The sequence below is a fragment of the Cupressus sempervirens genome, chromosome 2 (genome assembly GCF_028749045.1).
Source record: "Cupressus sempervirens isolate cs-2001-9-10 chromosome 2, ASM2874904v1, whole genome shotgun sequence".
NCBI classification, from domain to species: domain Eukaryota; kingdom Viridiplantae; phylum Streptophyta; class Pinopsida; order Cupressales; family Cupressaceae; genus Cupressus; species Cupressus sempervirens.
Genome location: NC_143119.1, coordinates 497,817,847 through 497,827,831, shown reverse-complemented (window position 1 = coordinate 497,827,831; position 9,985 = coordinate 497,817,847). Strand labels below are relative to the sequence as shown.

The 9,985-nt window shown below is 31.8% G+C and overlaps 1 pseudogene; it reads right to left on the bottom strand.

The window, feature by feature from the left end:
- Positions 1-8,796: 8,796 nt before the first annotated feature.
- LOC149573174 (isoleucine--tRNA ligase, chloroplastic/mitochondrial pseudogene) overlaps positions 8,797-9,985 on the bottom strand; it is a 47,326-nt pseudogene continuing 46,137 nt past the window's right edge.

Below are 9,985 nucleotides of genomic sequence, written 5' to 3'. Positions count from 1 at the left end.
TCCTATAAAATTTCTTAAGCTCCTCCAAGGAGAGCTTTATTACTTTGTTTTCTAAATTAATTGCAATGACACTTCGATTTGTTGTAGATATGTTTTGGAATCCTTGGGAATAGTATTGATTTGATTTATCACATCTCTTCAAAGAATCTTGCAACATAATGAAATGATGCTCAAAATTTGAAACTATTTCTTTCTCCAAGTTAGCACCTTGAGTAAATGGATTAGGTAAAGTAGCAAAGCTAGGAACTTGTCCCAATTTGACTCTGATGGTGACATTCTTTAAGATGTTCTTACAAGTGACATTCGTCTTGAAGCCTATGTAGGACTACTAAGTCCTAATCTAAAATTAAATGACAACTTTTTTGTGATGTTTCCATTCAACTCCAAATAAAGTTCCTTCGGTAAAAATCCTATTGATTGTACCATTTCTTTATGTTCCAGAATCTTCATATTTTGTGACCTATTTCAACTTTGTGAGAAAAGACATTATGCATTTTGAAGTAGTATTTTTTGATGAAATCAAGTTGATAATATGATACTAAATATGCTATTTGTTATCTTTGGGATGGATTCCATTTCCTTTTCTTCCTATGGTGAAGATGATGGCTTGGACTTAAGTATAGGTTATTATTTTCCACTTCCTAAGAACAAACAATTTTCTCCATATAATTATATACTTATAGATTAGGAATATGTTTGATACCCTTCATTCATAAATTATTAATGGAAGTAGGCAAGTTATTGATGGAATCGAGAATAGTAGATTTCTCTTTGCCATTGCTCTCTGGTTTATCTTTATATTTCAAGTGTTGAAAGTATGTATTGTAGGTGGCCAAGAATCAAATAACCCTCCTTTTATAGATGTGGAATTAGATTTCTTAAATTCTTTTAATTGTGAACTGTTACTAGATATACTCTTTTGGCTCATTTCCTTCTACATATTGATAGAGTTTGCCAATTTTGATGCATTTCTTGATGATATCACACTTTGGCTATATTTTTTGTGTTACAATATAGAAAAATGCCAGTCAAAGAGGATATATGAAATGGATTCTAGGGTGACATCCTTTCTGTACCTAAATTTCCTAATATACTATAAGAATGTTTTACAAACTTCTAACCTAAATCAGGCTCAAAAAGAGACTGAAAAAAAATTTTCTTTATGGAAACCTATTTTCTTTTGATGAAATTCAGCTATTGTTATGATATTTGGATGTTGTGATTTGTCATCCAGCACAAATCTACTACGATATTCTCTACACTTCACCTCTCAGGTGTCTTCTTTACTCACCTGGTAACTAATATCTATTGTTGATAAGAGAGGGTGATTCAAAAATAGAAAATATAGATTTTGTCCCTATTTGGTGTCTACATGAAAATTTGAGGATAATAATCTGTTTCACACTTGGTATCATTGGCATCACAACAATTTCTATCATTGAATGGATGAAAAGACTATTATTATGAATTTTAATGTGGGATAAAAACAAAAGAATTTTTGAGAAAATGATTAATGGATGGGATATATTTCAATCCACATTGATACCAATAAAATCAAAGTGAATGTTAGATCCAAAGCTTAAAAATATTGTGGTGGAAACATAAAGATTATTACAATTTGAAGACAACATATGAATGCACTTCTATAGATGTTGAAACCATATTTATGTTTATGTCTACTGAGCTTAAACTTTAAAGCTTAGAGAGAGTAAAAAGGCAATAAAATGGAAACATTTCCATTCAAAATGAATAGATGGAGAATTTTAAAAGTAGAAGGATGACATTTTTTCTCCAACTAGAGTTTCTTCATATTTTTAGTTCTTTTTGGTCCTTGGGTTCCCAAGGTCATATACACTATGGAGAATATTGAAAGTGATATTCTATCATTCTAGGTGAATAGATGAGTAACAAAGGAACATAGAATTCCTTATTATAGTCAAATGTATGAAGATCATGACACTATCACCAAAAGGATACCTACCCTTGATCTGAAAGAAAGTTGGCTTTTTCATTCTTAAAGAGTCCGGAGTAATGATTTTCAAACTAGTAAAGATAGGCATATCAATGAAAGTAGAAATGTGTGTTTATGGATCAATATGAAGAACACCATATGATTGTAGAATAGTGATATAAAACCTTACAAAAAAAACTATATGTAAACCCTTAAAAGTCAACTCATACACCAATACTAAAATTTAGAAAAATTCTTGTTAGTCACCACCTAGATACCATGCCTATTGACAAATATGTGAGAATACTAGCAACACCCACTTAATGAGATGGTTGTCAAATCTTGCAATTGTAAAATTGAAATTTCAAAAATACATCATGAAATTGATACCAAAATTATATGTATAGAAAGCTATGTTTGCAAAGAGACCACATTTCTTTGATGCATTCTATAAAATAGTTCACATGCCTTGCCTATGATTTGACATTTTGCAAGAATCCTACACTCTATCATCCTAATGATGGATTACAGAGAGTTATCTAAAATGATGATGCTAAAAAAACACACACAATCAAATCCAAGATGAACTTGCATTACAAATGGATTGTGGAAAGTTGATATTGTTAATTTTGCATGCATGTCTACTAGGACAATCACAACTTAAACATATATATAATCTCAACAAATCTATTTTGATGCATTTATGGCAATCATGGCATGCCATGACCACACTTTGTTCATGAATTCTATCAAAAAATTCACATACCTTGTTTATATATGCTTCCATTTTTCAAACATGTCTACCATTGCAATTGTGACTACAACATTTGACAAAAATTCTTTATGCTTTAATGCATGTCCATAGCTTATTCCAAAGCTCTTGTTTTGGCACAGACAACAATAATGCTAGAAAAGGTTGTGTGATTTAGCTTTATACCTGCCAATTGCATTTTCTTTAATATAAACACACAAGTTATATATATGTTTAAACATATATACTTATATGTACATATCTACATATGTATGTATGTATATATGTATGCGTGCATATATATACCTTGAGATGTTTTGTAAGTTACCATGATAGAAACCTTCTCTCCAAATGAAAGAGTTGAGAAAGACCCATCAGAAACTAAAACAAGAAATGGGTATTGTTTTTTGCAACAAATAGATGCATTGCCAAATTGCTTGAAACTGGGGATGGATGTAGGGCTGTGTTTAAGAAAAACCTGCAAAGAAGAAAGTGCAAGGCTAGAAGAAGCAACCTTAAATAAACAATGTTAACCAAGTCAAGATTAGAAACCCAATCAATTATATATATGTATGGAGATTTATATATGTATATATGTATAAATGTGTGTGTGTGTGTGTGTGTGTGTGTGTGTGTACAAACTATCTCCCATAAGTATATATACCTATATATGTATACATGTGCAGATTGGTAGTATAAAATATACTCAACTGATCTGTATACATATCTATGTGTATATATGTATGCATATACATATATGCATACATATATATACACAGGTATGTATATGTGAGTCAAATAATTACTTTGATAGATGCTAAACTTCAACAGCAACAAAATTGCATGCTCCAACTCATTTGCATGCTCTGTGAAAACCAAACAATGAAATAGATAACCTTTTTTCATTTTACTTGGTCCACTACATAAAGAAGCTAACCATTGATTGCAACAATAATGTTTCCAGGAATTGTCCATGGGGTTGTTAATTTTGTATGCATGTCTACTAGGATAATCACAACTTAAAAATATATATAATCTCATCAAATCTATTTTGATGCATTTCTGGCAATCATGATATGCCATGGCCACACTTTGTTTGTGAATTCTGTCAAAAAATTCACATGCCTTTTCTATGCTTCCATTTTTCAAACATGTCTACCATGGAAATTGTGACTACAACATCTGACAAAAAATATTTATGCTTTAATGCATGTCCATAGCTTATTCCAAAGCTCTTGTTTTGGCTCAGACATCAATAATGCTGGCAAAGGTTGTGTGACTTAGCTTTATGCCTACCAATTCCATTTGCTTGAGTATAAACACACATGTTATATATATATATATATATATATATATATATATATATATATATATATATACATATGTATCTATGTATGTGTGTGTATGTTTCCCTAGGAAATGGGGAGTAGCCTTAGGGAAGTGTAATCCACTTGAGAAGGAATGATGTGGTAGGCTAGGATAGACTAGCTAGTCTATGCCTCTCATCCAAAAATAGGATCTTGGTGTTTTCTCTACACCTATGTGGTCTATAGGATCTCTTTCTACTTGGAAAAACCCATGAACTTGCCTAACCTCCGCACCATGTTAATTGATCCAAACTTGCAACATCACTTCCTTGCTCTTCTAGGAACATTATCCCTCCAAAGGTTTTATAGGTCTACTAGGGTAACACAACACTCCCTAGTCCAACCAAGGTTCCCATGATGTCCTAAGGTGATATTGGAACACTCTTAACATAATCAAGAAAATGGAAATGATGGGTTAATACCCAATTTAGCTTCTTCACAGAAAGGCTACTAAAAGAGCCCCAAATTAGGCATCCACCTGGATTTGTAGGGCTTATAACTTCTTACTCTTAAGGATTAAAAATATCTAGTAATAAGGAAATTTTATCCCCTAGACACCTTCTACAAGATTATTAGGGTCTTTGGCTCCAAAAAGGCCATATAGTAGATTTTGTAAAAATGAGGGTTTAGGAGGGTTTTGAAGGACTGCCTATTGTCCTCTTGTTTTGAACACCTTCCACAACTCACAAAAAATTATCCTCTTGTAAAAAACACCACAAAAAATTTACATACTCCCCTTAATCCTCTCCAAAGGGTAAGTCTTGATCTTACTCCCATTGCTCATGAGAACAAATTCATTGTTGCTTGCTCCTAACTGGGCATCACCTAGCTCGCCTAGGGCTTTGTCAAATGATCACCTACACTTGCTTGCTAGGCCTTTGCTTGCATAATGTTACAAGCTAGGGTATATAGTATTAGAATTAAAAGGACCATGATTTTACCATGGTGGAAACAAGAATTATAGCCCATTTTCCATTTGCACACCTCAAAACTAGGAATTTACAAATAAAACTTGAAAGTTGGAAACAAAACACTAATGCACTGAGACTAAAGTAATCTAACGCCAATACAATGAAAAAATAACTATGTAAAAACTATCTCAATCCATAATTATGACAATCATATTGCAAATTTCTTCCAAATAAGACAAAAACTAGTATTTTCTAATGCAAAATCATGCACAGTTTGTGGTAACAACACTATGCCGTACAAGGAAATGATTACCAACCCTTGGTTAATGTTTCATAGACCTTAAATAGGATCCTCCTTGGTGTATGGGTTGAATTAGGAAATTTTTAGCCACTTAAATAAGTTAGCTTTCTTTCTAACAAAAGTTGCTCAACACTTTTACACAAGTTGCTAGCAATTTAGCAATTATTATTTTTCTTTCTTGATTTTTTTGGAATTCCTTCACCAAGACCATTATTGGGTCTTCCCAATGCATTCTTGGGCTTCAAAATTCTCCCAGTACACCATTCCAATATTTTAGGAACACCCTATGCACCTAAAAAGAAAAAAATCACAAAAGGACAATACATTGCTAGTTACTTAGACCAAGAGCCTAAACTAGAGCAAAACACACCAAATGAATTAGAAACTCTTATTCTATCTACATACTTTTTGGAAGAAGTTCATCACACAAAAATTTTATATGGTGGGAGCTTTGAAAGGGTGCTCCTACACCAAGGAAGAAGTCACATTTGGAAAAAGTTAGAAGATCAAGATTTGGTCTTGTAGTGGGTTTGGATGCCACTTGAGGTCTAGGAACCAAGTGGGTATATAAGGCTATAGACTCTACATCAGATTGGGTTCTTAATCACTGATCTTTGTATGATTTTTAATGGCATCTGATGGTGGATTATATTTTATGTTATCTTAGAAAAAGTTTGATATCAAATGGTTATACAATGTTTAGGGGCAGTATGTACTAGCCCTATTCTAGATTTTGTCATTATGTAATCTCCACCCACAACAACAGGGCATTCCCTATTTTCTAAGGGATGAATATAACTGTAATTTTGAAGATCTAAACCACAAAATGTTCCCAACAAATCAGATTCAACCCCCCACTTCAATTGTAGAGTACTAACTAAATCTATTACAACAACGATATGTTGGCTGCTTTCAAAAATAGGCTTTTTAACACCTTCTATAGCAGTACCTACATATGTTTTTGTTCTTACCTGGACCACTGCATAAAGAAGCTGACCATTGACTATAGAGCTTTGAGCTCAAGTAGCTTATATCAGTTTTACCTTGAGATAGTTTATGCACTGCTGCCATGACAGAAACGTTCTCTCCAAATGAAGAATTGCCTAGTCCATAGCCCACAACAAAGATGAAGACCATCGGTCTGTGGTGCAAGTAAATCACTATTAATCACTGGCACAAGTTAATCTCTAATATATATGTATGTATGTATGTATGTATGTATATATATATATGTATATATGTATATATATATATATTCATATATATATATGTATGTATATATATGTATATATATATGTATATATGTATATATATGTATGTATGTATATACATATATGTATATATATATGTATGTATATATATGTATATATATATGTGTATATATATGTATATATATATATATACACATATATATATACATATATATACATACATATATATATACATATATGTATATAGATACATACATATATATATACACATGTACATATATATATATACATATATATATACATATATATATATATGTATATATATATATATGTATATATATAGATATATATATATATATATATATATATATATATATTTGTAATTGTATTTATGTAGATATATATGTTTAAATGTATGTTTCCATATATGTATATATGTATGTATGTCTAAATATATATATCTATACAAACTATCTCACATAAGTATATATACCTAAATATGCATACATATGCAGATCTGAATCATTCATATCCTCTCCTCTCTATATATGTATATTTCTATTTGTGACCAAAGCTAGAAGTGTAAGTTGCTAAATAGTTTTACAGATTCCTATTTTGAGAATAGGTGACTTGTCAGATATTTGTTTTTGAGGGGTAAGACCTATTAACCCCTTACCCCCCTTCTTTTCATTGCCATGGAATATTTTATTATTATTGCAAGTTATTCAAGGATTGCAACATTTACCTCTAGTGTCCACCATTTCTTTAACTAGACTAGAGATCTCCTCAAAATTTTGTCGCTCCAATTTCCTCCAACATTAATATTTGTAACCCTCTCAGCCGCTATTATTTGTAATCCCCAATATGCTAGGAAGGGAATCTGGCTGAGATGGATTTTGATCCAACCTTGTATTTTCTTTTGTAGGTTCTTCTATAAAAAATTCTCCCCTTGTATAAAAAGAGGTATGCCTTCTTAAAGACCCTTATAAAGGGCATCTATAATGTATACATGACTCCAATAGTAGGCTATACTAGGGGTTTTCTTTTCCCTATTATTTTTCCCCTGGTGCCTGTAGTTGAACAGAGCAAAACTTTTGTAAAATCTTCTAATAATATAATATAAAGTCTTGATTACTATTGTGTATTAATGAATTTTATATCATATTAATGAATATTATGTGATTGTACTGATTGAATGTTATAGTTCATAAATGGATGAATGAAATGAATGAAGTATGTAATTAGATGTTAATGGGGAATTTAGATTGATGCTAGGGGTAGGGGGTGACGCCAAATGAGTTTTCAACTTCACATGGTTGGCCTTGTTGAGTAGAGAATATAAAAGTATTCTCGAAATGAAGTGAAGCTCAAACTAACCTACCTTATGTCCTTTATTATTAATATTTTTTTAGTTATTCTCTTAATTTTGTATGAATTAGAAATTATTATCTTCATCTTCAATTGGCTCTGAGGGTGAAGCTTGTTTGAGGTAAGTCAATTGTATGCAAAACTTGAGACATCTTTTTGTTCCAATAAGTTATTGTTTCCTACTTGGGTTCTATCTAAAATTTGCTAAATTTTTAGGCTCTCATGCATATGTATAGAGGACATTCTGAACAAGGATGATTTGGATAAGTACTATTTCTTATTCATAATGGACAATTGAAAGGTTTATGAAAGTGGAATGATGCTTGTCTCTTTAGTTTGGAGCATGGTAAATAAATAACATCATTCAATTCACATTGCAGGGAATATGGTAGTGGAAAGGAAGACAATCCTTTGTATTGCTAGATTTGAAAATGCACACATGAAGCTTTTATGACATGTTTCATTTGTTTATTTCCTAGTGTGTATAAGAATAACTTAATTTAGTGATTTGTAATTTGTTTATGCAAATCTTCAGCGTATTATTATTCTACAGAACAAAATTGACCTAATCCAAGAGAGTGTAGCAAACAACCAGCATGAGGTAATTTAGATATTTATTTAGGTAAGTTGAAATTCATTCTATGCATTTTAAATATATATAATCTCAATGCTAAATGAATTGATGATTGTTACCAATTTTATAATCAACATTTTTTTTCGTTGTGACTCTATGGTGTTGTAAATGTTTTGGTTCTATTATGGTACCATTGCTGATGTAGCTCCAGTTGTACCAATATCTGCACAACTTGAAGTACAACATTGATGTTATAGGTGAATACATAACAAAGAAGATTCTTATTCCTGAGCGTAATTTAGGTTTCTTTGTCATTAATAGGTTCTCTAATCTTTTCCTGTTATTTTTAATCTCAATAGTTCCTAATTTGATTTGCCAATCTTTTTAGTCCTCCAATCATAAGGATATTTATGTTTGTACGCTTCTTCCATGATAAGACATGAGTGTTCATCTAAGCTCTTGACAATTGCCACATTTTCATCACCCAAGACATCCAAACCAAAAAACTCCCCACTTTCTTTAGTTTCCATTATCATCTATAGGAGATGATACTAGAAGCTTATATTTCATGCTAGTTAAAAAATCTTCTTAGCCATGGCCTAGGGTAGTATGAACTAGCCCTGTTCTAGATTTTGTCATTATGTAATTTTTGCCCACAACAATAGGACATTCCCTATTTTCTAAGGGATGGATATAATTGCAATATTTAAGATTTGAACCACAAAAATGTTCCCAACACATCAAGCTCAAGTACCCCCCACTTCAATTGTAGAGTACTAACTAAATCTGCCGCAACAACAATATGTTGGCTACTTTCAAAAATAGGCTTTTTAACACCTTCTATAGTAGTATCTACAATAGATTTTGTTCTTACCTAGACCATTGTATAAAGAAGTTAACCATTGACTACAATAGCAGCATTTGTAGTAATTGTCCATGGTGTTGTAGTCTAGATAGCCAAACCAAACTGGGTAGAAGTCCTTTGAGAAAATCAGGAGCTATGTTTGCTATGTTAACCACTTTGAAAATAACATAAACAGTTCTTGATATGTGTCCCTCTAGATACTCCAACTTAGCCTTAGCCAAAGCCATGCTAGATGAGGGACTCCAATTTTCTCAAATACTTCAATCTGTGCAGCTTCATATATACTCCGGAGCAAGTGTCAAATAGGGGGACCAGGCACATGGTGCACCTTATACCCTTCAAGTATCTTATATCTATTGATAAAATCTTTTAGTATCCTATTCAACACATTTCCAACATGCAAATTTTCATTGGCATAAGGGGGACCATCATGAAGAGTAAAAATATCCCTCATTTTCTTGTTTGCAACCCTATTTAATATCTATTTCTCATCCCATAGCTTCTATATTTCTAGTTCATGTACTATTGAATTGGCTCTGAGAGTGAAGCTTGTTTGAGGTAAGTCAACTGTATGCTTGTACTCATTTTCATCTTCAATTTTGCCTTGAGATGTTTTATGTGTTGTTGCCATGATGAAAAACTTCTCTCCAAATGAAAGAGTTGAGCAAGACCTATCAAAAACTAAA